This window comes from Taudactylus pleione, unplaced genomic scaffold (assembly GCF_031769625.1).
Source record: "Taudactylus pleione unplaced genomic scaffold, aTauple2 ptg001127l, whole genome shotgun sequence".
Classification (NCBI taxonomy): Eukaryota; Metazoa; Chordata; class Amphibia; order Anura; family Myobatrachidae; genus Taudactylus; species Taudactylus pleione.
In genome coordinates, this window is record NW_028285528.1 from 2,516,735 (window position 1) to 2,535,804 (window position 19,070).

Consider the following 19,070-nt stretch of genomic DNA (forward strand, 5'->3'; position numbering starts at 1 on the left):
CATGCCATAAACGAATTCACACACACCACCATGTGATTTATTTTTAATATATTAATGAAGATTCAAAAGAAGAAGAAATAAAAAACTCCCCTTCCTTGATTCGAACCACAGACCTCAAGGTGCAAGGTACAGACCTTATCCACTAGCCTACACAGTCTATTCATGTTGAGTACTGCCCCTGTTGTGTATGTGATGTGAAGTGTGCAAATTAAAGAAGGCAATGTGTACAATGTCAATAGTGGGCTCAGCATGCAGCAGCATTGAATAGAAGCGAATGATGGTGGGCTAGTGGTGAGCCATACAATGAATTCAATGGATATCAATATTAATTGTGTGATGGTGGGGGGAGGTGGTGAAAGAACTTGGGTGGCCATTCACAGAGAGGAAGGGAAATGGGATGTGCAAAGTAGTGTATTTTAAAAGTATTGAACCTAAAATGATCTTAATCAATAAAAAACTAGCCCCCTGTTATGTGTACAATACAATGTTTACTGTTTAGCAGAAATGCCAAGTAATGTGATGTCGAGAGAAATGTTTTGAGTCTAATGTCACAGGAGTGTTTTGTTACTTGGTAGCGCCAAACGTTTTTAATGCATAATCTTACCATAAATTGCATCTTATTAGCTCAAGCAGCTTCTGCTGATTAAAATGATATGCAACATGCCTATGTTCTATGAGCCAGTACCGGTGTATCTGCAAGAAAATCACTAAGTTACAGTGTTATAGTCGCTATTAGTGTAAAGTATCGTTTTGCATGCAGAAACACCTGAGATGGCTCACAGATTATAGCATACTGCATATCATTTAAATCAGCAAAAGCTGCTTGTGCTATCAGTTTGATTCGCTGTATGATTCAGATGCATTTGAAGGTAAAAAGTTGTTTAAAAGATGTTCGATCTACCGAGTCACGCCATGCCATAAACGAATTCACACACACCACCATGTGATTTATTTTTAATATATTAATGAAGATTCAAAAGAAGAAGAATTAAAAAACTCCCCTTCTTTGATTTGAATCACAGACTTCAGGGAGCAAGGTACAGACCTTATCCACTAGCCTACACAGTCTATCCATGTTGAATGCTGCCCCTGATGTGTATGTGATGTGAAGTGTGCAAATTAAAGCAGGCAATGTGTACAATGTCAATAGTGGGCTCAGCATGCAGCAGCATTGAATAGAAGCGAATGATGGTGGGCTAGTGGTGAGCCATACAATGAATTCAATGGAAATGAATAGTAATTGTGTTATGGTGGGGGGTGGTGCTGAAAGAACTTTGGTGGCCATACACAGAGAGGAAGGGAAAAGGGAAGTGCAAAGTAGTGTATTTTAAAAGTATTGAACCTATAATGATCTCAATCTAAAAAAAACTAGCCCCCTGTTATGTGTACAATACAATGTTTACTGTTTAGCAGAAATGCCAAGTGATGGGATGCCGAGAGAAATGTTTTGAGTCTAAGGTCACAGGAGTGCTTTGTTACTTGGTAGCGCCGAATGATTTTAAAGCATCATTTTACCCTAAAATGCATCTTATTAGCACAAGCAGCTTCTGCTGATTAAAATGATATGCAGCATGCCTATGTTCTATAAGCCAATACTGGTGTATCTGCAAGAAAATCACTAAGTTAAAGTGTTATAGTCGCTATTAGTGTAAAGTAACGTTTTGCATGCAGATACACCTGAGCTGGCTCACAGATTATAGCATACTGCATATCATTTTAATCAGCAAAAGCTGCTTGTGCTATCAGTTTGATTCGCTGTATGATTCAGATGCATTTGAAGGTAAAAAGTTGTTTAAAAGATGTTCGCTCTACCGAGTCGTGCCATGCCATAAACAAATTCACACACACCACCATGTGATTTATTTTTAATATATTAATGAAGATTCAAAAGAAAAAGAAATAAAAACTCCCCTTCCTTGATTCGAACCACAGACCTCAAGGTGCAAGGTACAGACCTTATCCACTAGCCTACACAGTCTATTCATGTTGAGTACTGCCCCTGTTGTGTATGTGATGTGAAGTGTGCAAATTAAAGAAGGCAATGTGTACAATGTCAATAGTGGGCTCAGCATGCAGCAGCATTGAATAGAAGCGAATGATGGTGGGCTAGTGGTGAGCCATACAATGAATTCAATGGAAATGAATAGTAATTGTGTGATGGTGGGGGGAGGTGGTGAATGAACTTGGGTGGCCAAACAAAGAGAGAAAGGGAAAAGAGAAGTGCAAAGTAGTGTATTTTAAAAGTATTGAACCTAAAATGATCTCAATCTATAAAAAACTTGCCCCCTGTTATGTGTACAATACAATGTTTACGGTTTAGCAGAAATGCCAAGTGATGTGATGTCGAGAGAAATGTTTTGAGTCTAATGTCACAGGAGTGCTTTGTTACTTGGTAGCACCGAATGATTTTAATGCATCATTTTACCCTAAAATGCATCTTATTAGCACAAGCAGCTTCTGCTGATTAAAATGATATGCAGCATGCCTATGTTCTATGAGCCAGTACCGGTGTATCTGCAAGAAAATCACTAAGTTAAAGTGTTATAGTCGCTATTAGTGTAAAGTAACGTTTTGCATGCAGATACTCCTGAGCTGGCTCACAGATTATAGCATACTGCATATCATTTTAATCAGCAAAAGCTGCTTGTGCTATCAGTTTGATTCGCTGTATGATTCAGATGCATTTGAAGGTAAAAAGTTGTATAAAAGAAGTTCGCTCTACCGAGTCTCGCCATGCCATAAACGAATTCACACACACCACCATGTGATTTATTTTTAATATATTAATGAAGATTCAAAAGTAGAAGAAATAAAACACTCCCCTTCCTTGATTTGAACCACAGACCTCAAGGTGCAAGGTTCAAACCTTATCCACTAGCCTACACAGTCTATCCATGTTGAATGCTGCCCCTGATGTGTATGTGATGTGAAGTGTGCAAATTAAAGCAGGCAATGTGTACAATGTCAATAGTGGGCTCAACATGCAGCAGCATTGAATAGAAGCGAATGATGGTGGGCTAGTGGTGAGCCATACAATGAATTCAATGGATATGAATAGTAATTGTGTGATGGTGGGGGGAGGTGGTGAAAGAACTTGGGTTGCCATACACAGAGAGGAAGGGAAAAGGGAAGTGCAAAGTAGTGTATTTTAAAAGTATTGAACCTAAAATGATCTCAATCTATAAAAAACTTGCCCCCTGTTATGTGTACAATACAATGTTTACTGTTTAGCAGAAATGCCAAGTAATGTGATGTCGAGAGAAATGTTTTGAGTCTAATGTCACAGGAGTGTTTTGTTACTTGGTAGCGCCGAACGTTTTTAATGCATCATTTTACCCTAAAATGCATCTTATTAGCACAAGCTGCTTCTGCTGATTAAAATGATATGCAACATGCCTATGCTCTATGAGCCAGTACCGGTGTATCTGCAAGAAAATCAATAGGTTAAAGTGTTATAGTCGCTATTAGTGTAAAGTATCATTTTGCATGCAGATACACCTGAGATGGCTCACAGATTATAGCATACTGCATATCATTTTAATCAGAAAAAGCTGCTTGTGCTATCAGTTTGATTTGCTGTATGATTCAGATGCATTTGATGGTAAAAAGTTGTATAAAAGATGCTCGCTCTACCGAGTCACTCCATGCCATAAACGATTTCACACACACCACCATGTGATTTATTTTTAAAATATTAAAGAAGATTCAAAAGAAGAAGAAATAAAAAACTCCCCTTCCTTGATTCGAACCACAGACCTCAGGGTGCAAGGTACAGACCTTATCCACTAGCCTACACAGTCTATCCATGTTGAATGCTGCCCCTGATGTGTATGTGATGTGAATTGTGCAAATTAAAGCAGGCAATGTGTACAATGTCAATAGTGGGCTCAGCATGCAGCAGCATTGAATAGAAGCGAACGATGGTGGGCTAGTGGTGAGCCATACAATGAATTCAATGGATATGAATAGTAATTCTGTGATGGTGGGGGGAGGTGGTGAAAGAACTTGGGTGGCCAAACAAAGAGAGGAAGGGAAAAGAGAAGTGCAAAGTAGTGTATTTTAAAAGTATTGAACCTAAAATGATCTCAATCTATAAAAAACTTGCCCCCTGTTATGTGTACAATACAATGTTTACTGTTTAGCAGAAATGCCAAGTGATGTGATGTCGAGAGAAATGTTTTGAGTCTAAGGTCACAGGAGTGCTTTGTTACTTGGTAGCGCCGAACGTTTTTAAAGCATCATTTTACCATAAAATGCATCTTATTAGCACAAGCAGCTTCTGCTGATTAAAATGATATGCAACATGCCTATGTTCTATGAGCCAGTACCGGTGTATCTGCAAGAAAATCACTAAGTTAAAGTGTTATAGTCGCTATTAGTGTAAAGTATCGTTTTGCATGCAGATACACCTGAGATGGCTCACAGATTATAGCATACTGCGTATCATTTTAATCAGCAAAAGCTGCTTGTGCTATCAGTTTGATTCGCTGTATGATTCAGATGCATTTGAAGGTAAAAAGTTGTATAAAAGATGCTCGCTCTACCGAATCACGCCATGCCATAAACGATTTCACACACATCACCATGTGATTTATTTTTAATATATTAATGAAGATTCAAAAGAAGAAGAAATAAAAAACTCCCCTTCCTTGATTCGAACCACTGACCTCAAAGAGCAAGGGACAGACCTTATCCACTAGCCTACACAGTCTATCCATGTTGAATGCTGCCCCTGTTTTGTATGTGATTTAAAGTATGTAAATTAAAGCAGGCAATGTGTACAATGTCAATAGAGGGCTCAGCATGCAGCAGCATTGAATAGAAGCGAATGATGGTGGGCTAGTGGTGAGCCATACAATGAATTCAATGGAAATGAATAGTAATTGTGTGATGGTGGGGGGAGGTGGTGAAAGAACTTGGGTTGCCATACACAGAGAGGAAGGGAAAAGGGAAGTGCAAAGTAGTGTATTTTAAAAGTATTGAACCTAAAATGATCTCAATCTATAAAAAACTTGCCCCCTGTTATGTGTACAATACAAAGTTTACTGTTTAGCAGAAAAGGCAAGTGATTTGATGTCGAGAGAAATGTTTTGAGTCTAAGGTCACAGGAGTGCTTTGTTACTTGGTAGCACCGAACGTTTTTAATGCATCATTTTACCCTAAAATGCATCTTATTAGCACAAGCAGCTTCTGCTGATTTAAATGATATGCATCATGCCTATTTCTATGAGCCAGTACCGGTGTATCTGCAAGAAAATCACTAAGTTAAAGTGTTGTAGTCGCTATTAGTGTAAAGTAACGTTTTGCATGCAGATACACCTGAGCTGGCTCACAGATTATAGCATACTGCATATCATTTTAATCAGGAAATGCTGCTTGTGCTATCAGTTTGATTCGCTGTATGATTCAGATGCATTTGAATGTAAAAAGTTGTATAAAAGATACTCGCTCTACCGAGTCACGCCATGCCATAAACGAATTCACACACACCACCATGTGATTTATTTTTAATATAATAATGAAGATTCAAAAGAAGAAGAAATAATAAACTCCCCTTACTTGATTCGAACCACAGACCTCAAGGTGCAAGGTACAGACCTTATCCTCTAGCCTACACAGTCTACCCATGTTGAATGCTGCCCCTGTTTTGTATGTGATGTAAAGTATGCAAATTAAAGCAGGCAATGTGTACAATGTCAATAGAGAGCTCAGCATGCAGCAGCATTGAATAGAAGCGAATGATGGTGGGCTAGTGGTGAGCCATACAATGAATTCAATGGAAATGAATAGTAATTGTGTGATGGTGGGGGGAGGTGGTGAAAGAACTTGGGTTGCCATACACAGAGAGGAAGGGAAAAGGGAAGTGCAAAGTAGTGTATTTTAAAAGTATTGAACCTAAAATGATCTCAATCTATAAAAAACTTGCCCCCTGTTATGTGTACAATACAATGTTTACTGTTTAGCAGAAATGCCAAGTGATGTGATGTTGAGAGAAATGTTTTGAGTCTAAGGTCACAGGAGTGCTTTGTTACTTGGTAGCGCCGAACGTTTTTAAAGCATCATTTTACCCTAAAATGCATCTTATTAGCACAAGCAGCTTCTGCTGATTTAAATGATATGCATCACGCCTATTTCTATGAGCCAGTACCGGTGTATCTGCAAGAAAATCATTAAGTTAAAGTGTTGTAGTCGCTATTAGTGTAAAGTAACATTTTGCATGCAGATACACCCGAGCTGGCTCACAGATTATAGCATACTGCATATCATTTTAATCAGCAAAAGCTGCTTGTGCTATCAGTTTGATTCGCTGTATGATTCAGATGCATTTGAAGGTAAAAAGTTGTATAAAAGATGCTCGCTCTACCGAGTCACGCCATGCTATAAACGAATTCACACACACCACCATGTGATTTATTTTTAATATATTAATGAAGATTCAAAAGAAAAAGAAATAAAAATATCCCCTTCCTTGATTCGAACCACAGACCTCAAGGTTCAAGGTACAGACCTTATCCACTAGCCTACACAGTCTACCCATGTTGAATGCTGCCCCTGTTTTGTATGTGATGTGAAGTATGCAAATTAAAGCAGGCAATGTGTACAATGTCAATAGAGGGCTCAGCATGCAGCAGCTTTGAATTGAAGCAAATGATGGTGGGCTAGTGGTGAGCCATTCAATGAATTCAATGGAAATGAACAGTAATTGTGTGATGGTGGGGGGAGGTGGTGAAAGAACTTGGGGGGCTTTACACAGAGAGGAAGGGAAAAGGGAAGTGCAAAGTAGTGTATTTTAAAAGTATTGAACCTAAAATGATCTCAATCTATAAAAAACTTGCCCCCTGTTATGTGTACAATACAAAGTTTACTGTTTAGCAGAAAAGGCAAGTGATTTGATGTCGAGAGAAATGTTTTGAGTCTAAGGTCACAGGAGTGCTTTGTTACTTGGTAGCGCCGAACGTTTTTAATGCATCATTTTACCCTAAAATGCATCTTATTAGCACAAGCAGCTTCTGCTGATTTAAATGATATGCATCATGCCTATTTCTATGAGCCAGTACCGGTGTATCTGCAAGAAAATCACTAAGTTAAAGTGTTGTAGTCGCTATTAGTGTAAAGTAACGTTTTGCATGCAGATACACCCGAGCTGGCTCACAGATTATAGCATACTGCATATCATTTTAATCAGCAAAAGCTGCTTGTGCTATCAGTTTGAATTGCTGTATGATTCAGGTGCATTTGATGGTAAAAAGTTGTATGAAAGATGCTCGCTCTACAAGTCACGCCATGCTATAAACTAATTCAAACACACCACCATGTGATTTATTTTTAATATATTAATGAAGATTCAAAAGAAGAAGAAATAAAAATCTCTCCTTCCTTGATTTGAACCACAGACCTCAAGGTGTAAAGTACAGACCTTATCCACTAGCCTACACAGTTTACCCATGTTGAATCCTGCCCCTGATTTGTATGTGATGTAAAGTATGCAAATTAAAGCAGGCAATGTGTACAATGTCAATAGAGGGCTCAGCATACAGCTGCATTGAATAGAAGCGAATGATGGTGGGCTACTGGTGAGCCATACAATGAATTCAATGGAAATGAATAGTAATTGTGTGATGGTGGGGGGAGGTGGTGAAAGAACTTGGGGGCTATACACAGAGAGGAAGGGAAATGGGAAGTGCAAAGTAGTGTATTTTAAAAGTAATGATCTTAAAATGATCTCAATCTATAAAAAACTTGCCCCCTGTTATGTGTACAATACAATGTTTACTGTTTAGCAGAAATGCCAAGTGATGTGATGTCGAGAGAAATGTTTTGAGTCTAAGGTCACAGGAGTGCTTTGTTACTTGGTAGCGCCGAACGTTTTTAATGCATCATTTTACCCTAAAATGCATCTTATTAGCACAAGCAGCTTCTGCTGATTAAAATGATATGCATCACGCCTATTTCTATGAGCCAGTACCGGTGTATCTGCAAGAAAATCACTAAGTTAAAGTGTTGTAGTCGCTATTAGTGTAAAGTAATGTTTTGCATGCAGATACACCTGAGCTGGCTCACAGATTATAGCATACTGCATATCATTTTAATCAGGAAATGCTGCTTGTGCTATCAGTTTGATTCGCTGTATGATTCAGATGCATTTGAATGTAAAAAGTTGTATAAAAGATGCTCGCTCTACCGAGTCACGCCATGCCATAAACGAATTCACACACACCACCATGTGATTTATTTTTAATATAATAATGAAGATTTAAAAGAAGAAGAAATAATAAACTCCCCTTACTTGATTCGAACCACAGACCTCAAGGTGCAAGGTACAGACCTTATTCTCTAGCCTACACAGTCTACCCATGTTGAATCCTGCCCCTGTTTTGTATGTGATGTAAAGTATGCAAATTAAAGCAGGCAATGTGTACAATGTCAATAGAGAGCTCAGCATGCAGCAGCATTGAATAGAAGTGAATGATGGTGGGCTAGTGGTGAGCCATACAATGAATTCAATGGAAATGAATAGTAATTGTGTGATGGTGGGGGGAGGTGGTGAAAGAACTTGGGTTGCCATACACAGAGAGGAAGGGAAAAGGGAAGTGCAAAGTAGTGTATTTTAAAAGTATTGAACCTAAAATGATCTCAATCTATAAAAAACTTGCCCCCTGTTATGTGTACAATACAATGTTTACTGTTTAGCAGAAATGCCAAGTGATGTGATGTCGAGAGAAATGTTTTGAGTCTAAGGTCACAGGAGTGCTTTGTTACTTGGTAGCGCCGAACGTTTTTAATGCATCATTTTACCCTAAAATGCATCTTATTAGCACAAGCAGCTTCAGCTGATTAAAATGATATGCAGCATGCCTATGTTCTATGAGCCAGTACCGGTGTATCTGCAAGAAAATCACTAAGTTAAAGTGTTGTAGTTGCTATTAGTGTAAAGTAACGTTTTGCATGCAGATACACTCGAGCTGGCTCACAGATTATAGCATACTGCATATCATTTTAATCAGCAAAAGCTGCTTCTGCTATCAGTTTGATTCGCTGTATGATTCAGATGCATTTGAAGGTAAAAAGTTGTATAAAAGATGCTCGCTCTACTGAGTCACGCCATGCTATAAACGAATTCACACACACCACCATGTGATTTATTTTTAATATATTAATGAAGATTCAAAAGAAGAAGAAGTAGAAATATCCCCTTCCTTGATTCGAACCACAGACCTCAAAGTGCAAGGGACAGACCTTATCCAATAGCCTACACAGTCTATCCATGTTGAATGCTGCCCCTGTTTTGTATGTGATTTAAAGTATGTAAATTAAAGCAGGCAATGTGTACAATGTCAATAGAGGGCTCAGCATGCAGCAGCATTGAATAGAAGCGAATGATGGTGGGCTAGTGGTGAGCCATACAATGAATTCAATGGAAATGAATAGTAATTGTGTGATGGTGGGGGGAGGTGGTGAAAGAACTTGGGTTGCCATACACAGAGAGGAAGGGAAAAGGGAAGTGCAAAGTAGTGTATATTAAAAGTATTGAACCTAAAATGATCTCAATCTATAAAAAACTTGCCCCCTGTTATGTGTACAATACAATGTTTACTGTTTAGCAGAAATGCCAAGTGATGTGATGTCGAGAGAAATGTTTTGAGTCTAATGTCACAGGAGTGCTTTGTTACTTGGTAGCGCCGAATGTTTTTAATGCATCATTTTACCCTAAAATGCATCTTATTAGCACAAGCAGCTTCTGCTGATTAAAATGATATGCAGCATGCCTATGTTCTATGAGCCAGTACCGGTGTATCTTCTAGAAAATCACTAAGTTAAAGTGTTGTAGTCGCTATTAGTGTAAAGTAACATTTTGCATGCAGATACACCCGAGCTGGCTCACAGATTATAGCATACTGCATATCATTTTAATCAGCAAAAGCAGCTTGTGCTATCAGTTTGAATCGCTGTATGATTCAGATGCATTTGAAGGTAAAAAGTTGTATAAAAGATGCTCGCTCTACCGAGTCACGCCATGCTATAAACGAATTCAAACACACCACCATGTGATTTATTTTTAATATATTAATGAAGATTCAAAAAAAGAAGAAATAAAAATCTCCCCTTCCTTGATTCGAACCACAGCCCTCAAGGTGTAAAGTACAGACCTTATCCACTAGCCTACACAGTCTACCCATGTTGAATGCTGCCCCTGTTTTGTATGTGATGTAAAGTATGCAAATTAAAGCAGGCAATGAGTACAATGTCAATAGAGGGCTCAGCATGCAGCAGCATTGAATAGAAGCGAATGATGGTGGGCTAGTGGTTAGCCATACATTGAATTCAATGGAAATGAATAGTAATTGTGTGATGGTGGGGGGAGGTGGTGAAATAACTTGGGTTGCCATACACAGAGAGGAAGGGAAAAGGGAAGTGCAAAGTAGTGTATTTTAAAAGTTTTGAACCTAAAATGATCTCAATCTATAAAAATCTTGCCCCCTGTTATGTGTACAATACAATGTTTACTGTTTAGCAGAAATGCCAAGTGATGTGATGTCGAGAGAAATGTTTTGAGTCTAAGGTCACAGGAGTGCTTTGTTACCTGGTAGCGCCGAACGTTTTTAATGCATCATTTTACCATAAAATGCATCTTCTTAGCACAAGCAGCTTCTGCTGATTAAAATGATATGCAACATGCCTATGTTCTATGAGCCAGTACCGGTGTATCTGCAAGAAAATCACTAAGTTAAAGTGTTATAGTCGCTATTAGTGTAAAGTATCGTTTTGCATGCAGATACACCTGAGATGGCTCACAGATTATAGCATACTGCGTATCATTTTAATCAGCAAAAGCTGCTTGTGCTATCAGTTTGATTCGCTGTATGATTCAGATGCATTTGAAGGTAAAAAGTTGTATAAAAGATGCTCGCTCTACCGAATCACGCCATGCCATAAACGATTTCACACACATCACCATGTGATTTATTTTTAATATATTAATGAAGATTCAAAAGAAGAAGAAATAAAAAACTCCCCTTCCTTGATTCGAACCACTGACCTCAAAGAGCAAGGGACAGACCTTATCCACTAGCCTACACAGTCTATCCATGTTGAATGCTGCCCCTGTTTTGTATGTGATTTAAAGTATGTAAATTAAAGCAGGCAATGTGTACAATGTCAATAGAGGGCTCAGCATGCAGCAGCATTGAATAGAAGCGAATGATGGTGGGCTAGTGGTGAGCCATACAATGAATTCAATGGAAATGAATAGTAATTGTGTGATGGTGAGGGGAGGTGGTGAAAGAACTTGGGTTGCCATACACAGAGAGGAAGGGAAAAGGGAAATGCAAAGTAGTGTATTTTAAAAGTATTGAACCTAAAATGATCTCAATCTATAAAAAACTTGCCCCCTGTTATGTGTACAATACAATGTTTACTGTTTCGCAGAAATGCCAAGTGATGTGATGTAGAGAGAAATGTTTTGAGTCTAAGGTCACAGGAGTGCTTTGTTACTTGGTAGCGCCGAACGTTTTTAATGCATCATTTTACCCTAAAATGCATCTTATTAGCACAAGCAGCTTCTGCTGATTAAAATGATATGCAGCATGCCTATGTTCTATGAGCCAGTACCGGTGTATCTGCAAGAAAATCACTAAGTTAAAGTGTTGTGGTCGCTATTAGTGTAAAGTAACGTTTTGCATGCAGATACACCCGAGCTGGCTCACAGATTATAGCATACTGCATATCATTTTTATCAGCAAAAGCTGCTTGTGCTATCAGTTTGATTCGATGTATGACTCAGATGCATTTGAAGGTAAAAAGTCATATAAAAGATGCTCACTCTACCGAGTCATGCCATGCCATAATCAAATTCACACACAACACCATGTGATTTATTTTTAATATATTAATGAAGATTCAAAAGAAGAAGAAATAAAATACTCCCCTTCCTTGATTCGAACCACAGACCTCAAAGTGCAAGGTACAGACCTTATCCACTAGCCTACACAGTCTACCCATGTTGAGTGCGGCCCCTGTTGTGTATGTGATGTGAAGTGTGCAAATTAAAGCAGGCAATGTGTACAATGTCAATAGTGGGCTCAGCATACAGCTGCATTGAATATAAGCGAATGATGGTGGGCTAGTGGTGAGCCATACAATGAATTCAATGGAAATGAATAGTAATTGTGTGATGGTGGGGGGAGGTGGTGAAAGAACTTGGGTGGCTATACACAGAGAGGAAGGTAAATGGGAAGTGCAAAGTAGTGTATTTTAAAAGTATTGATCCTAAAATGATCTCAATCAATAAAAAACGTGCCCCCTGTTATGTGTACAATACAATGTTTACTGTTTAGCAGAAATGCCAAGTGATGTGATGTCGAGAGAAATGTTTTGAGTCTAAGGTCACAGGAGTGCTTTGTTACTTGGTAGCGCCGAACGTTTTTAATGCATCATTTTACCCTAAAAAGCATCTTATTAGCACAAGCAGCTTCTGCTGATTAAAATGATATGCATCATGCCTATTACTATTAGCCAGTACCGGTGTATCTGCAAGAAAATCACTAAGTTAAAGTGTTGTAGTCGCTATTAGTGTAAAGTAATGTTTTGCATGCAGATACACCTGAGCTGGCTCACAGATTATAGCATACTGCATATCATTTTAATCAGGAAATGCTGCTTGTGCTATCAGTTTGATTCGCTGTATGATTCAGATGCATTTGAAGGTAAAAAGTTGTATAAAAGATGCTCGCTCTACCGAGTCACGCCATGCCATAAACGAATTCACACACACCACCATGTGATTTATTTTTAATATAATAATGAAGATTCAAAAGAAGAAGAAATAATAAACTCCCCTTACTTGATTCGAACCACAGACCTCAAGGTGCAAGGTACAGACCTTATCCTCTAGCCTACACAGTCTACCCATGTTGAATGCTGCCCCTGTTTTGTATGTGATGTAAAGTATGCAAATTAAAGCAGGCAATGTGTACAATGTCAATAGAGAGCTCAGCATGCAGCAGCATTGAATAGAAGCGAATGATGGTGGGCTAGTGGTGAGCCATACAATGAATTCAATGGAAATGAATAGTAATTGTGTGATGGTGGGGGGAGGTGGTGAAAGAACTTGGGTTGCCATACACAGAGAGGAAGGGAAAAGGGAAGTGCAAAGTAGTGTATTTTAAAAGTATTGAACCTAAAATGATCTCAATCTATAAAAAACTTGCCCCCTGTTATGTGTACAATACAATGTTTACTGTTTAGCAGAAATGCCAAGTGATGTGATGTTGAGAGAAATGTTTTGAGTCTAAGGTCACAGGAGTGCTTTGTTACTTGGTAGCGCCGAACGTTTTTAAAGCATCATTTTACCCTAAAATGCATCTTATTAGCACAAGCAGCTTCTGCTGATTTAAATGATATGCATCACGCCTATTTCTATGAGCCAGTACCGGTGTATCTGCAAGAAAATCACTAAGTTAAAGTGTTATTGTCGCTATTAGTGTAAAGTAACATTTTGCATGCAGATACACCCGTGCTGGCTCACAGATTATAGCATACTACAAATAATTTTAATCAGCAAAAGCTGCTTGTGCTATCACTTGGATTGGCTGTATGATTCAGATGCATTTGAAGGTATAAAGTTGTATAAAAGATGCTTGCTCTACCGAGTCACTCCATACTATAAACGAATTCACACATACCACCATGTGATTTATTTTTAATATATTAATGAAGATTCAAAAGAAGAAGAAAAAAAAAACTCCCCTTCCTTGATTCGAACCACAGACCTCAAGGTTCAAGGTACAGACTTTATCCACTAGCCTACACAGTCTACCCATGTTAAATGCTGCCCCTGTTTTGTATGTGATGTGAAGTATGCAAATTAAAGCAGGCAATGTGTACAATGCCAATAGAGGGCTCAGCATGCAGCAGCTTTGAATTGAAGCAAATGATGGTGGGCTAGTGGTGAGCCATTCAATGAATTCAATGGAAATGAACAGTAATTGTGTGATGGTGGGGGGAGGTGGTGAAAGAACTTGGGGGGCCATACACAGAGAGGAAGGGAAAAGGGAAGTGCAAAGTAGTGTATTTTAAAAGTATTGAACCTAAAATGATCTCAATCTATAAAAAACTTGCCCCCTGTTATGTGTACAATACAATGTTTACTGTTTCACAGAAATGCCAAGTGATGTGATGTAGAGAGAAATGTTTTGAGTCTAAGGTCACAGGAGTGCTTTGTTACTTGGTAGCGCCGAACGTTTTTAATGCATCATTTTACCCTAAAATGCATCTTATTAGCACAAGCAGCTTCTGCTGATTAAAATGATATGCAGCATGCCTATGTTCTATGAGCCAGTACCGGTGTATCTGCAAGAAAATCACTAAGTTAAAGTGTTGTGGTCGCTATTAGTGTAAAGTAACGTTTTGCATGCAGATACACCCGAGCTGGCTCACAGATTATAGCATACTGCATATCATTTTTATCAGCAAAAGCTGCTTGTGCTATCAGTTTGATTCGATGTATGACTCAGATGCATTTGAAGGTAAAAAGTCATATAAAAGATGCTCACTCTACCGAGTCATGCCATGCCATAATCAAATTCACACACACCACCATGTGATTTATTTTTAATATATTAATGAAGATTCAAAAGAAGAAGAAATAAAATACTCCCCTTCCTTGATTCGAACCACAGACCTCAAAGTGCAAGGTACAGACCTTATCCACTAGCCTACACAGTCTACCCATGTTGAGTGCGGCCCCTGTTGTGTATGTGATGTGAAGTGTGCAAATTAAAGCAGGCAATGTGTACAATGTCAATAGTGGGCTCAGCATACAGCTGCATTGAATATAAGCGAATGATGGTGGGCTAGTGGTGAGCCATACAATGAATTCAATGGAAATGAATAGTAATTGTGTGATGGTGGGGGGAGGTGGTGAAAGAACTTGGGTGGCTATACACAGAGAGGAAGGTAAATGGGAAGTGCAAAGTAGTGTATTTTAAAAGTATTGATCCTAAAATGATCTCAATCTATAAAAAACTTGCCCCCTGTTATGTGTACAATACAATGTTTACTGTTTAGCAGAAATGCCAAGTGATGTGATGTCGAGAGAAATGTTTTGAGTCTAAGGTCACAGGAGTGCTTTGTTACTTGGTAGCGCCGAACGTTTTTAATGCATCATTTTACCCTAAAAAGCATCTTATTAGCACAAGCAGCTTCTGCTGATTAAAATGATATGCATCATGCCTATTACTATTAGCCAGTACCGGTGTATCTGCAAGAAAATCACTAAGTTAAAGTGTTGTAGTCGCTATTAGTGTAAAGTAATGTTTTGCATGCAGATACACCTGAGCTGGCTCACAGATTATAGCATACTGCATATCATTTTAATCAGGAAATGCTGCTTGTGCTATCAGTTTGATTCGCTGTATGATTCAGATGCATTTGAAGGTAAAAAGTTGTATAAAAGATGCTCGCTCTACCGAGTCACGCCATGCCATAAACGAATTCACACACACCACCATGTGATTTATTTTTAATATATTAATGAAGATTCAAAAGAAGAAGAAATAAAAAACTCCCCTTCCTTGATTCGAACCACAGACCTCAAGGTGCAAGGTACAGACCTTATCCACTAGCCTACACAGTCTATTCATGTTGAGTACTGCCCCTGTTGTGTATGTGATGTGAAGTGTGCAAATTAAAGAAGGCAATGTGTACAATGTCAATAGTGGGCTCAGCATGCAGCAGCATTGAATAGAAGCGAATGATGGTGGGCTAGTGGTGAGCCATACAATGAATTCAATGGATATCAATATTAATTGTGTGATGGTGGGGGGAGGTGGTGAAAGAACTTGGGTGGCCATTCACAGAGAGGAAGGGAAATGGGATGTGCAAAGTAGTGTATTTTAAAAGTATTGAACCTAAAATGATCTTAATCAATAAAAAACTAGCCCCCTGTTATGTGTACAATACAATGTTTACTGTTTAGCAGAAATGCCAAGTAATGTGATGTCGAGAGAAATGTTTTGAGTCTAATGTCACAGGAGTGTTTTGTTACTTGGTAGCGCCAAACGTTTTTAATGCATAATCTTACCATAAATTGCATCTTATTAGCTCAAGCAGCTTCTGCTGATTAAAATGATATGCAACATGCCTATGTTCTATGAGCCAGTACCGGTGTATCTGCAAGAAAATCACTAAGTTACAGTGTTATAGTCGCTATTAGTGTAAAGTATCGTTTTGCATGCAGAAACACCTGAGATGGCTCACAGATTATAGCATACTGCATATCATTTAAATCAGCAAAAGCTGCTTGTGCTATCAGTTTGATTCGCTGTATGATTCAGATGCATTTGAAGGTAAAAAGTTGTTTAAAAGATGTTCGATCTACCGAGTCACGCCATGCCATAAACGAATTCACACACACCACCATGTGATTTATTTTTAATATATTAATGAAGATTCAAAAGAAGAAGAATTAAAAAACTCCCCTTCTTTGATTTGAATCACAGACTTCAGGGAGCAAGGTACAGACCTTATCCACTAGCCTACACAGTCTATCCATGTTGAATGCTGCCCCTGATGTGTATGTGATGTGAAGTGTGCAAATTAAAGCAGGCAATGTGTACAATGTCAATAGTGGGCTCAGCATGCAGCAGCATTGAATAGAAGCGAATGATGGTGGGCTAGTGGTGAGCCATACAATGAATTCAATGGAAATGAATAGTAATTGTGTGATGGTGGGGGGTGGTGCTGAAAGAACTTTGGTGGCCATACACAGAGAGGAAGGGAAAAGGGAAGTGCAAAGTAGTGTATTTTAAAAGTATTGAACCTATAATGATCTCAATCTAAAAAAAACTAGCCCCCTGTTATGTGTACAATACAATGTTTACTGTTTAGCAGAAATGCCAAGTGATGGGATGCCGAGAGAAATGTTTTGAGTCTAAGGTCACAGGAGTGCTTTGTTACTTGGTAGCGCCGAATGATTTTAAAGCATCATTTTACCCTAAAATGCATCTTATTAGCACAAGCAGCTTCTGCTGATTAAAATGATATGCAGCATGCCTATGTTCTATAAGCCAATACTGGTGTATCTGCAAGAAAATCACTAAGTTAAAGTGTTATAGTCGCTATTAGTGTAAAGTAACGTTTTGCATGCAGATACACCTGAGCTGGCTCACAGATTATAGCATACTGCATATCATTTTAATCAGCAAAAGCTGCTTGTGCTATCAGTTTGATTCGCTGTATGATTCAGATGCATTTGAAGGTAAAAAGTTGTTTAAAAGATGTTCGCTCTACCGAGTCGTGCCATGCCATAAACAAATTCACACACACCACCATGTGATTTATTTTTAATATATTAATGAAGATTCAAAAGAAAAAGAAATAAAAACTCCCCTTCCTTGATTCGAACCACAGACCTCATGGTGCAAGGTACAGACCTTATCCACTAGCCTACACAGTCTATTCATGTTGAGTACTGCCCCTGTTGTGTATGTGATGTGAAGTGTGCAAATTAAAGAAGGCAATGTGTACAATGTCAATAGTGGGCTCAGCATGCAGCAGCATTGAATAGAAGCGAATGATGGTGGGCTAGTGGTGAGCCATACAATGAATTCAATGGAAATGAATAGTAATTGTGTGATGGTGGGGGGAGGTGGTGAATGAACTTGGGTGGCCAAACAAAGAGAGAAAGGGAAAAGAGAAGTGCAAAGTAGTGTATTTTAAAAGTATTGAACCTAAAATGATCTCAATCTATAAAAAACTTGCCCCCTGTTATGTGTACAATACAATGTTTACGGTTTAGCAGAAATGCCAAGTGATGTGATGTCGAGAGAAATGTTTTGAGTCTAATGTCACAGGAGTGCTTTGTTACTTGGTAGCACCGAATGATTTTAATGCATCATTTTACCCTAAAATGCATCTTATTAGCACAAGCAGCTTCTGCTGATTAAAATGATATGCAGCATGCCTATGTTCTATGAGCCAGTACCGGTGTATCTGCAAGAAAATCACTAAGTTAAAGTGTTATAGTCGCTATTAGTGTAAAGTAACGTTTTGCATGCAGATACTCCTGAGCTGGCTCACAGATTATAGCATACTGCATATCATTTTAATCAGCAAAAGCTGCTTGTGCTATCAGTTTGATTCGCTGTATGATTCAGATGCATTTGAAGGTAAAAAGTTGTATAAAAGAAGTTCGCTCTACCGAGTCTCGCCATGCCATAAACGAATTCACACACACCACCATGTGATTTATTTTTAATATATTAATGAAGATTCAAAAGTAGAAGAAATAAAACACTCCCCTTCCTTGATTTGAACCACAGACCTCAAGGTGCAAGGTTCAAACCTTATCCACTAGCCTACACAGTCTATCCATGTTGAATGCTGCCCCTGATGTGTATGTGATGTGAAGTGTGCAAATTAAAGCAGGCAATGTGTACAATGTCAATAGTGGGCTCAACATGCAGCAGCATTGAATAGAAGCGAATGATGGTGGGCTAGTGGTGAGCCATACAATGAATTCAATGGATATGAATAGTAATTGTGTGATGGTGGGGGGAGGTGGTGAAAGAACTTGGGTTGCCATACACAGAGAGGAAGGGAAAAGGGAAGTGCAAAGTAGTGTATTTTAAAAGTATTGAACCTAAAATGATCTCAATCTATAAAAAACTTGCCCCCTGTTATGTGTACAATACAATGTTTACTGTTTAGCAGAAATGCCAAGTAATGTGATGTCGAGAGAAATGTTTTGAGTCTAATGTCACAGGAGTGTTTTGTTACTTGGTAGCGCCGAACGTTTTTAATGCATCATTTTACCCTAAAATGCATCTTATTAGCACAAGCTGCTTCTGCTGATTAAAATGATATGCAACATGCCTATGCTCTATGAGCCAGTACCGGTGTATCTGCAAGAAAATCAATAGGTTAAAGTGTTATAGTCGCTATTAGTGTAAAGTATCATTTTGCATGCAGATACACCTGAGATGGCTCACAGATTATAGCATACTGCATATCATTTTAATCAGAAAAAGCTGCTTGTGCTATCAGTTTGATTCGCTGTATGATTCAGATGC